General features: G+C 44.1%; 1 protein-coding gene across 29 annotated transcripts in view; it reads right to left on the minus strand.

Annotated features, from left to right (window-relative positions):
• The window catches only part of ZNF711 (ZFX family zinc finger ZNF711), a 58,267-nt gene extending 39,893 nt beyond the window's left edge, over positions 1-18,374 (minus strand). For 19 of the 29 annotated variants that reach the window (XR_015702715.1, XR_015702723.1, XR_015702722.1 and 16 more), the window contains exons 1-4: positions 13,302-18,374; positions 12,105-12,243; positions 10,141-10,325; positions 9,817-9,977 (exon numbers count right to left, since the gene is read on the minus strand). The gene's annotated coding sequence lies outside the window, so the exon portion shown is untranslated. Of the gene's footprint in view, positions 1-4,276; positions 4,417-7,386; positions 7,581-9,816; positions 9,978-10,140; positions 10,326-12,104; positions 12,244-13,301 lie in introns of those variants that run through there. The other 10 variants (XM_087749132.1, XM_087749128.1, XM_087749130.1 and 7 more) reach the window with 10 other exon arrangements.
• Positions 18,375-18,858: the final 484 nt, after the last annotated feature.

Here is an 18,858-nt window from a genome sequence, read left to right on the forward strand (position 1 = left end):
AAGAAGTATGTGGAAAACACAATCCATGCTTACTGCATCTTCACTGTCAAGGAAGGAACTGAGCAGAGATTATTCCTTCTTTTATACTCTCAAAATCCTCAAGCGAAGGAAGCAGCAAGCAGTCCGCAATGATGGCAATTTCAAGAAAAAGTCACCGATCCACCCCAAGGAAGCTCTAACTTAACTGGGAATACAAAAGAACCAAAGAACTTGTATCACCTAGTGTCACTATCACCCTTTCAACACTTTCTCCCTGTATTACCTGCTCAAACCTACTTCTCTCAAAGTGTCTTTAAAATCTACAATACTGATTCTTGGGGATGACAACAACAACAACATTTTTCTTGCAGAGCTACAAGAACTCCCCAATGTAATTTCTTGATGGTGCCAAAACAGAGTAAGTTAGTTCCACAGACCAGCTAATAGTATAACAGCACAAGTCAAACATTACCCATGAGGAAAGCAGTCAAAGATTTAACTAACCAATTCCAACCATGCAACCAAATTTCAATGTCATTTTACATTCTAGTTCCAAAATCAAATTCTTTCACCACTGTAAGAATTACGAAGCAACCTCAGAACCTTAATGCAATGCTCTATCACTCTTAAATTAGTCACAGCCATCTGAAACTCTTACGGTGGCTAATGAATACTTGCTATTACAAAGTAAGACACAGCTCTAGACAATAAACGGCTAATTTAATATAGCAATTTCAGAATTAATGCAATACTCTGTACAATTTCCTGACCACAGCCTTTCCACTCAGACAATCCTTCTTTTTTAATGTAAATGGAAACAAAAAATTATCTTAAATCATATAAATCTGAGACTACAGGAAGAGTATGTTAGGCTTCTTCCTTCTTAATAAGCAATTTAATTTATTTTCAGATTATATAAATAGACACCCAAACATAAGTATATGACATATTGTGCTACACAGAAAATCCAATACGAAGTAAGACTACAATTTTAATTTAAATTAAAATTTCTGCAAGGAGAACAAATGATCACTAAAAGAAGTATTTTCCCAGTACCTAACAGGACTATAAAAACTACCAAAGTTATGGGATGGCACCTTCCATGCACGTAGTACCATGAATACCTTAAACTTCCACTAAACACAGAGCTGGATGACAGACTAGGAATAAACACGCTGAAGGTGCACCTCGGCTGCTGCAGCTGCTATCCAGCCATTACTCAAGCGTACTCTTCTAAGCCCTCAAGGCAGACAAAGGACAGAGTTCCATCAACTACGCAATCACAGATTTGGTTTTTTGGTTTTTTTTAATATCTACTTTTGGGCCTTAAAGGAATGCAGTGACGTCGGGAAAACCCCTTACTGCTAATGCTGGAACTATTAACAACAGGTAAGGCCTACAACGGTGCTACAGCTGGATATTTTTGCTCCTAGATTTCAGTAGTGCAGATGATTTAGTTTCACACACTACATGTACCTGCAAATCTTATTATTGGAAACAGCAAAAAAATGTAGTACAGTGATGAACTGTGGTTCTTCACAGCTTCTTTCTGTAGTACACCATGTTATATACTCACACAACGGCAGAAGCAGCGGTCCAATCATGTTTTAAAAAAAGGAAAGAGAATAAGGCAGAAAGCCACAATTCTGTATACTATCGTAATCCTAAACCTATCCCTACCTCTCTTACCTCTAACTATTAAGATCTCAAGTTTTTCCTCTCAATTCCCCTTCCCCTCTATGTATTTAGAAGAAAATACTGTGAAAATGCTTTATGAGCATCAGCCAATAAAATAATATCACTTTACGACATTCCATTAATATTTTGGGGTTTTTTAATTATAGCATGCTATCTTGCACCAGGAAGGAGTGCGTTACCACCAGACCCCAAAATGAAGAATTTCATGAAACCTAAACTGAGACTCCCAGACCAATGTCTCAAGGCTAGATTTTTTTAAATATGTATGTATCTGACATTGTTCTGCTTTTTTGAAAAACATAGTTCTCTTTCTAACTAGCTTCAGGAGAAGGTTGATTTTAACCTATTTCAGTTCTTTATGTCAAAGCTCTTCCTTAGACAGGGTTCAGCTGAGCCCAGGCAATCAATTTTAGAGTGAAAAAAGGGATACGTGACCTCTCTGTTTACAGGCAGAATGCTACTGTAAATTACTACTGTAAAGAGTATTTTTTAAAATCAAAGGTAATGGTTGGCAGTTTGGGACCACCTAAGAACACATAATAGCAACATTCAACTGAAAAACTGGTAAAGGCCCCGGCCCTTATAAATATTGTTCTTAGCATACACATTGATTTATTCTTAGCTTACTCTTCCCATAAAAATATCATAAAATAACCATTAATATTTTTATTTTCTTTGAGAAAGCTTTCAGAAAACACCCTAAATTGAGAGATCTTCAGCAAAGTATTTCAAGGAGGAGGGGAAAAAAAATGAATGCCTCGGCACTTCTACCCTTCCCAGGAAAAAAAAGTGTCAGTCTTGTACCCAGAGGTACAATGAAGCTCCCCATCAATATGCTGGCTTCCAGGCATTGCTGCCATATTTAACGTTTTTATAACATAGAAAATATTTCTACAAAATGCCAATTACAACTCAGTAAATCTACATAGAGTATGCATTTAATACATTTTGTTATATCCTAACCAGTATGGTCCTACAGATGCTAAGCATCTCCCCAGTTTACACGTACAATTATTCCCAGTATGTTCAGGCGATACATTTCCACATAAAGCATATTTGCATGGTCAGCCCTTAAGCGCTCCTTTAAAATAGTAAATTTCTTCTAAATAATATTTAAGTCTGGTTTACATATAATAAAGTAAAACAACAACATCATACTTTGTCAGGTGTTTCAGGTATTTGTAAGCTGCACAGGACATTTTGATTAAAACAAAAGGACCAAGCTCAGATATAGAGCAATTGAACACAATAAATAAGCTTATATATAGTTGAAAAATGCAAACCAGATGTTTTCTAATTATCTTATCTCTTAACATTCAAGTTCAAGAAGAATACGAGGGAATTATCCTCCCCTGAAGACACTTCAGGGTTTTGGGGTTTTTTCCCCCCCGATTTTTAATGCAATAACCAAAGAAATGCAATGAGAAAGACCCTGCTTACGCAGAAATCTGAAGCAGACGAACCCAATCCATAAAATAACGTGCAGGTTAACACAAGCCCTTCACAGAAAAAAGACTGGGTATGAAAAACTAGCGTATCCATTTTAAAGTCCTTTATTGTGTTCACCTATAAAGCATCCATGGAAACGTACACTCTAAATCCATTTAAAATGACGAAGAAAAGAAACAGTGAATGAGATTCTGTCCGACTGCCCGAAACGCGCGTAAGGCTCTTAAATAAATGACTGAAACGGATGAATTTGCACCTAGGTGTTGCACCCACGGCAGGACCGAAACTTCCCCTAACAGCCATCATCGGCAGAGAAGGGCGACAGCTCCACGACGGCTCGGCGCGGCCCGGACCGAGGCCCCAGGGCTCCGCAGGAGCGGCGCCGGCGGCGGGGCGGGCGCCGGGGCTGCGCGGCCGCGGAGGAGCGCGGCCCTCCCGCGCGTGCTCGCGGAGCGGGCGCGCCCCCGGCCGGCGGGAGCGCGGCGGTGCCGGGGCGGGCGAGCCCGCAGTGGCGGCCGGGCGGCCCGGCCTCCCCCCGCCCGCAGCCGCCGAGCGCTGGGCTCAGCCGCGGAGCGGCCGGCGGCGGCGCCCCGGGCCCGGGGCTGGGCGGAGGCGAGGCGCGCCGCGGCCGGGGGGGGGGAGGAGGGCGGGGAGGAGGCGGCGGAGGGAGGCGGGGGAGCGCGGAGACAAAGGAGCCCGCGGAGGGCGCGGGGCGGCGGCGCGGCCGGGGGAGGCCGCCCGCAGCGGGGGCGCAGGGAAGGCGCCGCCGCCCCGTCTGCCTGCCCCGGGCCGCCGCCAGGCCCCCGCCCCGCGGCCCGGGAGCCGGGCGTCCCGGGGAGGCGGGGATAACCCCTGTCCCGGCGGCGCGACGGCCCGCGGAGCCGCAGCCTTCCCCGCCCCGCTAGCCGACATCTTGTTTTCCGCCATTTTCTGGCCGCCCGAAAAGGCCCCTCCGCCGCGGGTCCCGCCGGCGGCGCCCGCCCGGCGCGGCAGCAGCCGGCGGCGCCCGAGGCTCGCCCGCCCGCCGAGGGGCGGCGGCGGCGGCGGCCCGCCGGCGGCGCTGGCGGGCCTCGGGCGCGGCCTGCGGCGCGGCCTAGCCGCCTCCATTGTCCCCATCCCCCGCCGGCCCGGCTCCGACGCCTCGGCTCACCTGTGCGGCTTCCCCGCGCCGGGCGGCCGCGCCGCGGGCTGGGGCCGGGGCCGGGGCGCGGGGAGGGCCCGGGGCCGCAGGACTCCGCCGCCGCCGCCGCCGCCGCGGCCTGGCATTCGGGGCCGCCGGGGCCGGGCCTGCACCAATCACCGGCTGGGCCGGGCGGCGGGGCGCGAGCGCGCGCGGCCTGCTCCGCTCCCCTCCCCTCCCCCCGCCGCCGGCCGCGCGGCGGCCGCCGCACGTCAGCGCGCGCCGAGCAGGCGCAGCCGCCGCCCCGAGGCCGCTGCCCTCACGCTGCCCGCGCCGCCCAGCGCGCCTGTGCGCGGCGGAGAGCGGCCGGAGGGGAGATGGCGGAGCCGGGAGGGGGGAGAGGCGGCTCCCCCCTTCCCCCCGCTCCGCCGCCTCCCGCCCCGCCACAGCGGCGCCGTTATCGCGGCGGGCGCGGTCCCGCCGCTGCGCGCCTCCCGGAGGTGTGCCCCCCCCCCCCCCAGGGCCTCTGCCGGGAAAGGCCGGAGGGGCGGCAGCCTTCCCCGTCAGCGGGGACACCCGCTGTCGCCCTGAGGGCGGCTGCCGTCCCCAGCGCGGAGAGGGCGTCCCGCGCCGCCCGGCCCGGCCCGGCCCCGCTCCGCAGCACCGCCGCACCCCGGCCGGCCGGCGGGGGCTGAGGAGGGGCCCGAACGTGGCCGTGACGCCTCGCCCGCACGGCATCTCCCCGAGCAGCCGAACGCAACGGCAAGCGACAGGCCTGGTGGTGTCCACACGCGTTCTGCCCCGGCGTGGCGTGACACCTTCTGGAAATGCTATGCTGAAAAAAAGGTCAGGTGCAGCCCCTTGTCGGTATTCTCTATTGAATTTCAAGTATTTCTACACAGACATTTCAGAGAGAATGCAAAAGCACATGTGAACGTAGAAGGCTTCAATAAACGTTACTGGGAATCCCAAATGTCACTGTCCTCCCGTCCGCCTTCGCTTCCTAAGAAAGACCAAGGCACCTCGCCTAGGCAGCCGTGACTGTCTGCTTCGTTACTGTGCCGTACTACGACATTAAAGGCACGTTTTTTGGTATTTAAAATACATTCTTGCCCGTATTGCCAGTCTCAAGAATACAATTAACAAAAGAAAACCCTGACACTGACAGTAAATTGAAACTGCTAGCGTAAATCACAGTATTTTCTTCACGGCTTTTTTCATTGCTTTGGGTATGTCTCTGTAAATACCAGCATCTCTACCCAAATAGTTCTCTTAAGAAAACATTCGTAGATCTAACAAAAAAATAAAAAGAAAAAAGCCTTCTAAAGAGTTAGCACGAATATACCTCAGTAACCACATCAGTAAAATTGTTCAACGCTTAAAAACGGCATACACTTACCAGTGTAAATGCGCAAAAACCTGGGCTAGGGAAGCCCAGAGGGTCTGTTCTCTGATTTAACTAAATGGGTTGTAACTGTTCATTTTTCTAAAGCTGCTTGAAGCCAAGAGTATTTTAGCATACGCACACCTCTGGTTTACAAACTGACTTGTGAAACTGGTGCACGAACTGTGCTGAACAGATCGGAGTACTGTAACGGTCGAATTTCAAACACCGTTAGGGAAACACAAGGAATTGTTTTCTTCATCAGAGAACTCATAGAAATTAATCTTTGTTTTACACAGTTTTGCCTTACATTTGAAATTAATTTTGTTCACGGACAGTGGGATTCAGTTGCCTAAATGTCTAATAGGATGTCCAAAATGGATATGGCACCTATAATGACCTACGGAAGACTTGCCCTCTTCTAAAACAGCAGCGGGACATCAGATGGAATGCCACAGAGCGTCAAAAAAGGCACCATGCGCCTATGTTTAGGTACAGAAATCATGCGCGTAAATCTCACCTTGCACTACACAATCAGAAATTGCAGTTAAATACAGAGTTACAGGGTTTTTTCTTCTAGAATTCTTAAAAGATTCTTACTCCTGGACTTTCACCTCCTTAGTGTAGAATTTGGAGACCTCTCCTGCATTGCACCCCTCTCCCATTTTTTTTTCTTTTAAGGGGTAAGCAATAGAATAGTGGGGTAAAGCTGCCCATAACACACCACACCCCAAAGTCAGTACAGTATTCAGAACGTTCTAATTGGTTCTTCCAGCTCTAGAAAAAAGGTAGAGATTCTAACGAGAAAATAATTTCCAACTGATCAATGCATTTAAGGAATGAGAGGAAAAATACCTGAAAAAGGTAATCACAAAACTGAACACTTGGGGAAATGGGCGAGAGAGAATCTCACAAGGTGATAACAATCGGAAAAGCAGAACTACAGAGAGATTAATTATCCCTTTCCTCAACAAAATTCCATCTGTGCTGGATTCTGTCTTCTTGAGTAATATCAAAGGAAATCTCGAAAGCAAAATGAGCATAAAATAGCAACAAGCAACAACAAGGCTATTGCCAACAGTGTGACACAAGATCCAACCAGCATCAGACCCAACATGCAAATTTGCAGAGCAAGGCAGCAATTGCAAGGAAAAGCAATCCAAAGCACTGGTCAGAAGCACAGAAGGGAACAAACCCACCAAGACACCAAGATCACAGGAATCCAAGTATCAAAAAGCGCAGCAGTGAATCACAAAGAATGCACAAAAGCCAAACCGCCACTCTGTGTATCAATTTAAACTGTTTATACTTGACGGGGAAGCAGCACATCGTAGCCACGATACCTAGCAGCCGAGCAGAATTGCTCCTTACCCTTCAGCTCAGAACACAAAGATTTCAAAGAATTACAGAGCTTCTCTGCTCTCCAGGTAAGAGGCAAACCACCACAGCACAACGCTTGGCAGATGGCGGATTCAAAAAGGTATTGCTTAGCAGTCTTATTATTGCTAGAAGTGACACCAGAGTATTGCAAGCAGTTTCTTCACAGTTTTCTTTCACATACAACCGCCTGACATTAATACTGATGACCTGACCACGAGCGGGGAAGTATATCAGGAGCAGTGCCTACCCACGTGGCTGATGTCCTGCAACTCTCAATCTGCCCGAGACTAAACAGCAGACAGCAAAAGTCTCATGAGGAAAGCTTCATTCTCTGTGCAGCTTTAGTCATTTCAATTTAAACAGCATGAGTGCATACCTTCCAGATAGATCTCTCCTTGCCAGCACCATGTATATTGGACAGGATTGCCTCATCTCTTTCTCCTATTCCTTTTCAGCAGAGAGGTGGAGTATCAGATTGAACACTCGAATTCTGTGATCGCTTGCAGGTTGGTAAACAGAGCTAGAGGTCAACGACCACCAGAGTCTGGTAAATTATGGCACTACTGGAGGCTAAGAAGTGACAGAAAAAAAGCAATTCACTGACACATTAGGATCTGACTTTCTGGGGTCAGAATAGTTTCAACTGATAGTCTAGGATCTAAACGGATGTGCTAACGCCATTTCTGTATGTTTCTGAAGATAACAGAGAGAGACCCATTTTCACTTCTCTTATTTCTGGTAGAAATTGAAAAAATAACTGGATGATAGTAGGATGCTTTTCCTGAACATGCCCGCTGAAAGAGCGGTGGGTGAGACAAGTGAAAGCAACGGCATTCTTCCATGCTTCATCCTCTGGTGATGCCAGAACAAGGTGCTTCTTCAAGCTGGCTGTGCAGATGTTGCTAATGTGAACGTTTAGCTGCTTTGTGCTTTAATCAGCAACAAAATTCTTACCACTGATTCGTACAAGCATTGTTCTAGGCTGTCTGCAGTCTCAGAAGACATTGTAACGCAGGTTTGCAAGCAGTCCACATTCAGAAAATCTTTGGATTCTTTTTAATGAATTTTGGTGCCTGTGATTTTAACTATCCATGAAAAATTCCTCTACCAGCATCAGATGATTTAACAGTTGGCAAATCTGCCCTCAACGTGTGCTAGGTCCAGACTTAAATGCCCACGGGTACCTTGCAGCAGTAGAAGTAAAACCAGTGACACTTACCCACTTCGGATAGTTCTTACATGGGGGGGAAAAACAGGAAAAAAAAAAAAAAGGCAGTTGTGGCTGAAGATAAGAGAATACCAGCTAGGATGGCGGCTAAGCGAGTGAGCCAAGACAACCTGGCAGCTTTGGAGGCACCCAGCAGCAAGCTGTACCTGTTGACTTCATACCTGCAAGGAACAGGAAGCAAAATGCAGGGGTCTGAACAGGTTTCTGGCTTCCCGACTACGGTGCTTGCACAGGAAAGCCAATACAGCCTGGGCAGTGACAGAGCTGCGGAGAGCACGGGAAGTGCCGGGATGCAGTTAAGGCACGGAGCTGTTACAAGGAGAGCGTTCTCATTTACAGAAAAGAAATACCAATATTTTCACCTTTCTAAAACCCTAAAGATTCTGGTTTTGTCTTACAGTTTCACATATTACCTAATACTAAGGCAAAGAATCATTTAATATAAACGTTAAAATAATGTGCTTGAGACTTTTTGGGAAATGGGAAATATATCCAGGACTTCAGTATCCTTAATTTGTTAGTGGCAAGGTAGTCGATCTTCCATAGCTTCATTTATTTTCGTTGTTTACAAAACAAGTTACAAAGCAAGCCACTGCATTTTTAAAGGCAAACCGTTTCAGCTGTTAGGACCAACAAGATGACAAAGGAAGACAAAGGGAAAAAGAAACAAGGGACAACGCAAGGGGCTCATAAGCGGAGGTCGCTACATTAGCCAGTGCTTCAGTATTGGATGCATCTTGGGATAGCGGGAAGCCGAGTGCCTTGGTTATGTTTGTACAACGCTGCCAGCGTCAGGGAAACTAAGTGGCTATGCCTGAGAACACAGCCCTCCCTTCTACCTAGTTCTGCAGGTAATTGGTGTAACGAGCACAGATTCTTACTACACAGTTCAAAATTGTATGTAATTCATTGTTTTCTTTCTTTAAATATTGGCTCTTTAAGGAGAAAACCGAAGCCATGTCAGTCAGGGCACAACAGGCTCTACATGCGTGAAGAACCTTCGTAATTCTAGCTAAGAGAAATTCACGGTCCTACCAACAGCATTAGGTTTGGAACCACAGCTCACCAGCACGTGGAGGGAGATCAGGACACAGTGGAGCAAACCGCAAATAAATGGGTGAGCCAAACGGACACCGGGAAACGAAAACTGTACCTGGCAAAAGCTGTCTTTGCCAAGCCTTCCTGAGGAACGTGAAAAAATGCGACCCCTTCCCCCCCTTTCCCTTTGATAGGGATTTAAACCGTCCTGGGAAGCAAACAAGGAAGAATAACGATTAGCATGCGTATTGGTCATGTCTCATGCTGAAATCTGAGAAGACTTTTTCCTTTCTCATGAGTTTCTTCTGAGGAAGGGCAGCTTTTTGTGACAGGTACTTCTTGTCGTTTAGGCACAGGACACACGGTTAATCACAAAAGACACCCTGCGTCCCAACAGGTGTGCAACAATATCAGCAATATTTAGAAGCAGCCACGTAAACTGTAAAATCAGGTATTCACAAAAAGTTAAGTTGTCATCAATTACACAGTAAACAAATCGGATGCTAATATCGTGTTTTGTTTTATAATTATCTTCTTTACCTTTTCTTTGCAATAACTTCTAGTGCTTTCTAATAGTTATGGCTATTTCCTCTGTGTCCCAGCCCACAAGGTCTTACTGATCTCTCAGCATTTGGATCGTCCACTGATCACGCAGCATTCCCAGACATTTCAGATACAGGAAGCACTGGTACTCAGTATTTCTGTAAAGAGATTAAAATTGAATCAGTAGCATGACATACACTCCCCAGTATGCTTGCTATTAAAATAATCTGTATCTAATCAAGCTAAATTTATAGATTTCTTTATAAATTTCATTTCAGATTAGTATCTGAATGTATGTGCGGCTTCTGAATGTGTACTCACCAATAGCTTTGGGAGATGATTTTCATGCAAGTAACTGAACGTATTAAGACTTCGCGCACACAAACTGAAACGGGTTTTGAAATATTTAAAAACACTTCAGCAGGGCCAGCTGGAAAGCAGCAACAGCAGAACATTTTGTTGCTATTGAGGTGTTTTTTTAATAAAATGAAGGAAGTTTCTGTAACCTAAAAAGGAGAGCCAAAGAAATCACAGGGCTATTGCGGAAGACAAAACATGGCCACTTAATTTCTCTTGACCCTGTAGTGATCCTTTGCAAGTTATCCATAGACCAAAACTACTACGCTGGAAGGAAAATCCTGTATTTTCTTTCCTTCATCATTTTTCCACTGAGTGAACAACAAACAGTTAGGAATGCAGGACTCTCAAGTACACAGGCACACGCACGCTTCTTGGAATATTATAAAATTTTTCTACCCATAAGATTATTTTTGTAGATACTACATGACATGGGGAAAAAAAAAAAAGAACACCTCAGATGGGTAAATTAGGTCGCAGGCTCTGGTATAATGCATGACTTGGCAACAGATTTCCTTGTACAATAAAATACATGGGTAATATTCCCGCCTTAATTAAGGCCAGTCAAAGCCCATCACAGCTCCTTTTTATTCAATTATTTTTCCACTTACGCTAAACGCCCCGCCTTTTTAAATATGTTTCTGCAGTTGAAATGTATGCCTTTCTGAACTGTAAATTTTCTTTTTGTAAAATGTTAACGTTTTTCTTTTTACAATAAAGTTTACCCATTTTGTCTTTTTTTTATACTCCATTATGAAGAGAAATGCCTGGCTTTTACTGATAATTTATACCAATTATTGGTACTTCCTGTACAGAAATAGCCCAAAAGGCTCATTAACGTAAACCAACTGTAATCACAAAATACTGATCTATCACGATCTGGGCCAGAAAGACACTGGTAGTTGACTAACGCATTTAGCAATTTTGATGAGGCTGATTTTTTTAGGCACAGAAAGGTCTTACGGGACATACAGCTGCCTACAAATCATTCAGTTGTAAGGGGGAGAAAAAGCCTGCTAGAACACTTAGTTATATAAATGATTTCGTAAGTTCTGGAATAAATAATTTAATTTCTCTGTACATCATGCTGTTTGTACCTGAAACATATAATAGCAACTTTCCATGAAGCTTCAATAAGTTTGAATTATGAAGTGGTGGAGGGAGGAGAACAGGAACCCCAGAATCTCACAGGAAAGGTGCTTTGTAAGAGGAAAGCACCCACAGAACTATTAACAGTCATATTTTTCAAGCATCAGTGGAAATTTGGTTGTATCATTATTCAGGAGAGAGTTTGGAAAATTATTATAATTTTAGAAAGTTTACATTGTCAGTAAATGTGACAAGACAGTTGTTACGTGAGAGTTAGCACTCTCTTACGTTACCGTTACAGACGTTTTCAGCATGGCTGGAAACTAACAGCTTGATCTGCCACAGTATTCCAGTGAAATCACAAGACGTGCTGGCATGACAAACCAGTATTGGCGAAGTGGGCACAGAGCTTTCGGGCATTTATTTTTTCATGGCAGCCACATGAATTCCCTTCACTGTACAGTGAATTCCAGTAATTCCTCTGCCAGAGCTGCAGGGATCTCTCTGTACTGGCTGCAGCGTCTGTTCCTAGGGGGCTGCCTTGGGCAGCCATCCCTCAGTTTGGTGAAAACCCTGTCTATAGGACTTGTAGTATCCAAGTGCAAATGACTCAGAAAACAATGAGAACATTGCAAAGTTTATCCAGTCTAGAATGGAATTCGCAGGTATGTAATATTCCTGAGGAAAACACCCGCATAGTAAAAGGTGGGTTTAGGTTTTTTATTAGCTCGCATCTTTACTTAGTGACATAAATACTACCGATTTGAATTACGGTAATTTGCACTCAGTACCCAGACAGATATCTAACAGATGTGCGTAGGTATGTTATCAATACATACCCGATACTGCCTCCCCTCTGCATAACCTGCATAAGGCAAAGTATTGCTTGGAGAGCCACATTTCTCATATTGAGGTCACTGGTTAGAAAAAGGGTCTGTTGCTGGATCTGGTCTCCTTAATGGCAGAGGATGCATGGGACTACGCAAAAGAGAAAAAGGAGGTTATTAAAATATGCATAATAATATACTGCAAATTACATGAAGTGTTAGTTTAAACTGAAGTATCAAAATAACGAAGCTCACTACTGCATGCATGACATGGAGGCAATAAAATTAAACCACAGAACATTTAGATGTCTTAAGTTCATTTTGCTGTCAAACCCTCATCCTGCAAACACAGATGAAAGTGAATTTAAAGAAGCAACATATTCCTTGAGCTTTTTTTTCCCCACTGTTACAGTGAACAGTGCCATAGCATCTAATTTTCTATATTCTTATCATTATTTTGAAAATGTTTTAAATTCATGATAGGTATACCTTCAACATTTTCAATGTTGATATTAAAGACATCAGACCTTCTTGATGGACTGAACTATCAGAAAGCTGCAGTCTGTTTCCGCAGCAGAACCCTGCTACTTAGGAGGCAAACGGTCTGCTGTCATTTAGCTGCCTCATGGTAAACAAGTTCTCTGCAAAAGCTGCAGGTAGGAGCTGCAGCAGTTGGCTGGTGTCAGCGAGGAGGATTAAAGGGAGGAAGCTCAACTAGGGAAACCGCTTTTCTAAAAAGTAGCGAAAACGAATAATTTGTAATTATTAGGGGAAAAGCATACAAGCCTGTGGGGATAAATCAGTATTTTAGGATTTAGCTTCAGAAACAAGAGAAACACATACTGACTTTTGCTTTTTGGTGAGACATTAGGAAAACAGACCAAGTCTTAGACGGCAAACTGATAAATTTAGTCCTGTGTGCCCATTCACATTTAGTAATAATGTACAAAATAGTCCGAGAATTCTTGCAGCAATGCTGTTGGAATTATGCGAGGTAGAGAGGAATAAAGAAAAAACTTGGAAAAATAACCTCTTTCTATCAAAGCCTCAAACCACAAAATGTGTGTGAATAATCCCGTCAAAAGCTTAGCCACTCACTGGATCTTTGTCAGCTGCCGTGCCACTGGCAAAGCTACGAAGTAATTCTTAGTCTCCAAACCAGAGCATGAAGGGAAAATGAGCAAGACAGACAGCAGAACAGCAGCATACCTCTAATTCCCTAATTGACCTGGGGCTGGGACATCATCGAAATCTTCTCAGTTCAGCTTCTGGAATTTGTCCAGCCCAGACACCCTACATGTAGAGGACCAGGCGGTTACACAGAGCAAAAGGACAACAAATTACAAAAACAGCTCACCAGGTACAGTATGTTAGCAGTTGTCTTTGGTGTAAAAAAAAATCGTATAAACCGATTTACCAGTTATAAAATATATTGTTTGTTATAGACACATTTTCAAATGTATAAATTCAATTTATCTAAAAGACTCAGTAGAAGAAAAAGTCTTTACATATTTGGATAGTACAGAAAAGGTGCCTCTGAGATATAACAGAGAAACACCCACCCAGGGTAAGTCTCTGCACAATTAAGTAAACCAGGGATTAAGGGTCTTATCAAGGCCTGGAAGTTTTGTTGAGTCTTTTATGATTAAGCATTCCAGAGAGATGCCGTTCCGTAAGTCACGGTGGATTTACCTCCGATTTACACAAAACTGAGTCAAAAATTAAACTAAATGCAGTGATCAACAATTAAGATCAATTGAATATTGTTGTTTAAAGACTGGCTGCTGTCTTGCCAAACACACTGCTAGAGGAAGAAGGAAAATATTGTGAAGAAACAAAATAAATATTCTATATTGTTCATAAAACTAATAAGTGATGTTCATGTGCTAAAGGTATCTTTGTTTAAAAATATAACGACCTGACGTAATTTTCAAAACAAGGTACCCTCAGGCAAGAAGCAACGGTCAGGGTAGTTCATCTGCAAGGGCGGATGCTGCCAGATGCAGATCGCGGTTGGCCCTCTTGCCTCTCTCGGGCAGCTTCGGTGAGGGCTCTGCAGGCTGCAGCGGTACATGCGCTGGCCTGCCTTGCTGGCAGGAAAACAAAAGCTCAGACAATTAACAACGGGCTTTTGACAAGCGCGCATTTTCACGACCACTGCATCGAGCAAGGAGCCGAGGCAGGCAGAAACGTCCCACGGGCTGCCTCTGGGCTGCAGCTTGCAGCCTGGAGCAGGAGAAAGTACCAAGTGCTGCAGCCCTGACCCAAAGCAGTTCCTTCTACAGGAGGTTTTCTTCCCTAACAAAGCGTGTAGGAGTTGGTCTAATTCACATCTTGAAAATTATAGCATCAGTTGTACGAAATTCAGAATTAGTTAAAAATTAAACAGCACCATCTCCTGGTGAAGGTAGGCTCATGCCTCATTTTTCCCCCCCGCTGCATTTCCGAGATATTACTACTTCACAAATATATTTAACAGGTAATACTGTATCAGACTGGATTATTTCTTCTTTTCTCAGACAGCCTACAATGTCGTCTTCTCAGACATTATACCCTCCTTATATATGTAAAATAATCACTTACAATACCGAACAAGGAAATGACGCCCCGCCAAACACATTCCCTTTCACGTTTCTTTGTATTTCACATTTCCCATTCGGTTTTTGAAATGCATTTCTCCACCGTTTCTTGTGACACCCACTAGTTCAAGCGATGATCTCTACTGTAAAGAACATCTTGCCTAATGGAGAAAACTGGCACGGCAGAGCACTAGCCTAGTCAAAAAGGCAGTGTCTGCCCCTTTGGGGACCCAAGCCCAAATCCCAGCTCCGTCACGGATTACCTGGGCAATCCTGTAAATGACTCTGCTCCCTCACAGGAACGCTGCAAAGGTCCCAGTGAAATATTCTGTTGCAAAGGTGATGCAGGTACTTTAATTTCAGGTGTTATTTAGGGCATTTACTCAGGAAATGGCTAAGTATTCTAGCCCCAAACCTAACTCAGCTGTAGGCAGTGAATTTTAAATAAATATGGCTAGAGCTCTGCCAACACCGCTTATGTTATGTACTACAAGCAGTTAAGTACTATCAAGCATGGATCATGCGGCTGAGAGATGACAAAGGTGCACAGTACATTTGGTACGGCCATGGCCGCCCGATCATCTGCACCGATCCCCCCAGCCTCCACAGATGTCACTGGAAAGCATCGCTCACAACGCGAAAAGCAACAGAGGGTCGCATTGTTGCGATTTAACCTGTTCCATGAATTTTCATTCCACTTCCAACTGAATAAGATGTATTTAAAACAACCATTTCTCATTTTCATAAAGTTTTCATCTCAGACTCTGGGCCTGCAGACCTGTGCGATGTTTATTCACAACGGGGCAGATTCTCGGCTAGTACCACCTGGTTCGGCTTCACTGATTCGTGCGGCTATGCTGCTCTGCACCAGCTGGTGACCACATACATCGTCATTACAAAAATAAGCCTGATTTCCTGCCTCTAAAGTAAACAACATAGATCAAATCTTTACTAGGCCTCTAGTCCAACACATCTTGTACTTGTAAAATTTACTTTTGCACATATACAAATAGAATATAGGAAGAGACTGACTGAGTCAGGCCACGTAACGCACTGAGAATGGCCAGTCATGGAAGCACGAGGGAAAAACGGGCAAACAGCGTAAGTAACGTGAAGTATTATCCATACATCAACGTCATTAATTGACTGCGCCGGAGTGGAGTCCTGGCTGCATTTGCAGCAGCAAATAAAGCGGACCAATACACATGGGACCCCACATGGACACTTCATGGACTTCAGAAGGGTCAGGTTTGCTTTTTGGCCTATGTCCGGTTTGGCCTGGGCACTGAATGGTCATCAGAGATTGAAGCACCTATTCTGGTTTGCTTAATCTGAAGGGGAACCAGTTTGTGCATTCCCAGGTTGCTCCGAGACGTGAACCACAGCACAGTACGTGGAACGCCCGGGAAGTTACCACCTGAACGCACACATCCAATCTGAACACCCCCACCTCCCTGAATAGATGTCTGATTTTTTAAAAACTAATTTACACTACGAGTACATACTGCTGGATTATGCAGTTTATCAGAAAACACTTTTTTTTTTTTGTTTAAAACTTCTGCCTCGTTTCATTTGACATTGCCTGGTTCTTACATTAAAAGCAGGGAACAGTCATTTCTCACCCAACCTCTCCTCATACAGAAATCAATACTGATGATCTGAAATTCTAGATGTACTACATTGCTTGCTGAGATGGGGGCTCAAAATTACATTCAGTAGTCAAAATGTAGGCATAATGAAGATTTGCGCAGTGGTATTACAATGTTCCTCGTATTGTTTTCAGCTTCTTCCTAAAAACCCTAGCAAAACAAACTGATTCAGAAAACATTACTCTAGACGCCCCTTCTGAGTTCTAATTACCTGTTTAGAGATGATTACTGCCTTCACAAAGTTAAAACTGCTTTTCTATGTGCATTACTTTGCATTTATAAACAATAAATTTCATTTGTCATTTTCTTGTCCAGTCAATCATTATTATATGCTCCTTCTGTACTTCTTCATAGTGAGGCTTATCTTTGACTACTCTGAGCACTATGGCACCATCAGCAAAATGCATTACCTTACTAGCACTGCCTTTTACCTGTTCTTACATGAACACTACACAAATCCTCATGGAACTTTGTTGCTAACCCTCATACAAGCAAAAAACCTTCAAGACAAATAGCCAGTCCTTCCTCTGGTGAAGTACAGCCAGCGAGCAGTCAAATGAAACTGCAGGCATGGCTCTTCAGCAGCTTAAATTGGTTGAAGTCTGGACAGTATACCGAACTCTTCCTCCCTGGCTACGTACTCCTGCCCCTTTCCTTCCACTGGCACCAGCACCAGCGCTGGCATTCAGCAACCGAGCTCAAGAGCCGATGGGGCTGAAAACTGGCTCAGCCAGCAGCTGGAACAGCACGGTGACGATGCAAGGGGAGAGGCTGGAGCAGGTGGCTTGAGCTCATATCCAAATTATTTGAGCATCCTCTTGAAATAATCCCTAGTTCTTTGTTTTCTCCTACGCAAATTAGATTCACTTCATCCTCGATGAAGAGCTTCACCTTCTTGCATGCATTTTGATGACCTTGGAAATCAAGTACTGGGCAAATAAAATGAAGATTTCAAACTCAGGTTACCTTTAATTTTACCAGATGATCTTTTTCTGCTATTCATGTAACCATTCTGCTGAATCACAAAATCACGTCTGACTTCCACTAGAATCAGGAATATGTGATATGCCCCGCAGACCAAGGTCTCTTACCCTTGGCGACTGCTGATAACGTGCCCCAAGTTAACGGCCATTTCAGCAGTAAATGCAGGGTTCTGTTGTGCTTCACTCTATGGAGGATTCATCTGGTTCCTGGCTGGGGGAACAGGGTGAATTTAGAGCATCAGCAATAGTTCTGAGGGTCTTGGAGAGTCTTTTTGTACTGCAGATTGGTTCAACAGCCGCATCATAGGTTTAGATGTACTGTGGCAAGGACTAAGCGAGAGCCATGTATTATTACAATTCTTCCATGACAGAGGAAGTAGCAGTGATACACACTAAGGGGGCTCAATGAAAGAATAAAATAATCATATTGTTTATGTGCTTGGGACAGGTATCAGTGGGAGAAATAAAAAAAGTGATGCAAGCAAAAAGCAGCTCCAATTGTCAATGCCTAGGACCAAAGAATGGGAGAAATCGTGTTTAATTGCCAGGTCTCTGGTCAATGTTTATAGGTGTTATCCCCCCCCCCTTTTTTTTTTTCTTAAACTTGTGGAAAGAAAGCCAACCCTTAATAGCAAATAGATCAGCAAGACAGATTTGGTAGCCTTGTGTTAAAGTAGTAAATGTACTTATTAATCTTTAAAGCTTGCCTGGTTAGCCCTAAAGAGAAGCAACAACTTAGAGTGAAGTTCTGCACGCAGCGGTAAAATGCTGAATAACTGTTAAGTGCTCTGGTAAGATGCTTTGATTTAGTTTTAAATTGTGTAAACAACATTTTGGCAGACGATGCTATATAGCAAGCTTGTTGGTTTAAATATCCAGAGGTTAAAAATTAATCAGAATATCAGACTTCTTTTGCTTTCCTTCCACGTTGATTGTAAACCCCCTTTTAACTGCATCCAGAGTAACTTACCCAGCTTTTTCACTTTTACAGTGGCAGACACAGTAGAATATTACAACAACTACGATAACCAGTCCTACTGCAGGAAGAACAGTTACTAAAATCAAAGCTAAAGTGTTTCAAAGGTGGTTACATCTGGGACCCATGTACTGATACTCCTTCCAGTCCACTCTGAAGTAATCACATCTGCAAATACAAGTACTAATTTTTAGCAACGTTATTTTAATTAAAAAATAAGTAATACCAGAAAAGGAAAATATTTTGCTATATAATTATTTATTATTGAATACCGCAAGGGTCAAGAGATTCAGTATTTTTCCTGTTTGTCTAAAGATGTTACTTATCTTAGTAAAACATCTCTTATTCTAGATTTGATGCAAATGCACTCTGCCAGGGTCTGGGTCAACCAAGTCCAAGTTAGCATTCCAGCAAGTCCAAGATTTAAGCTTTGCTGAGAACAGGGTGTATTACCCAAGTCATGGCACGATTCAGGTCAAAGATCTTTTCACCAGCTGTAAGTATGGCAAAGCTTCTGAATTTCCAGGATAGACTACACAGATAAAATTGGAATGTCACATTGCTACCTATCATTACGAT

Source organism: Nipponia nippon, unplaced genomic scaffold (genome assembly GCF_047370975.1).
Source record: "Nipponia nippon isolate SJK-2023a ecotype South Korea unplaced genomic scaffold, ASM4737097v1 scaffold_12, whole genome shotgun sequence".
Taxonomy (NCBI): domain Eukaryota; kingdom Metazoa; phylum Chordata; class Aves; order Pelecaniformes; family Threskiornithidae; genus Nipponia; species Nipponia nippon.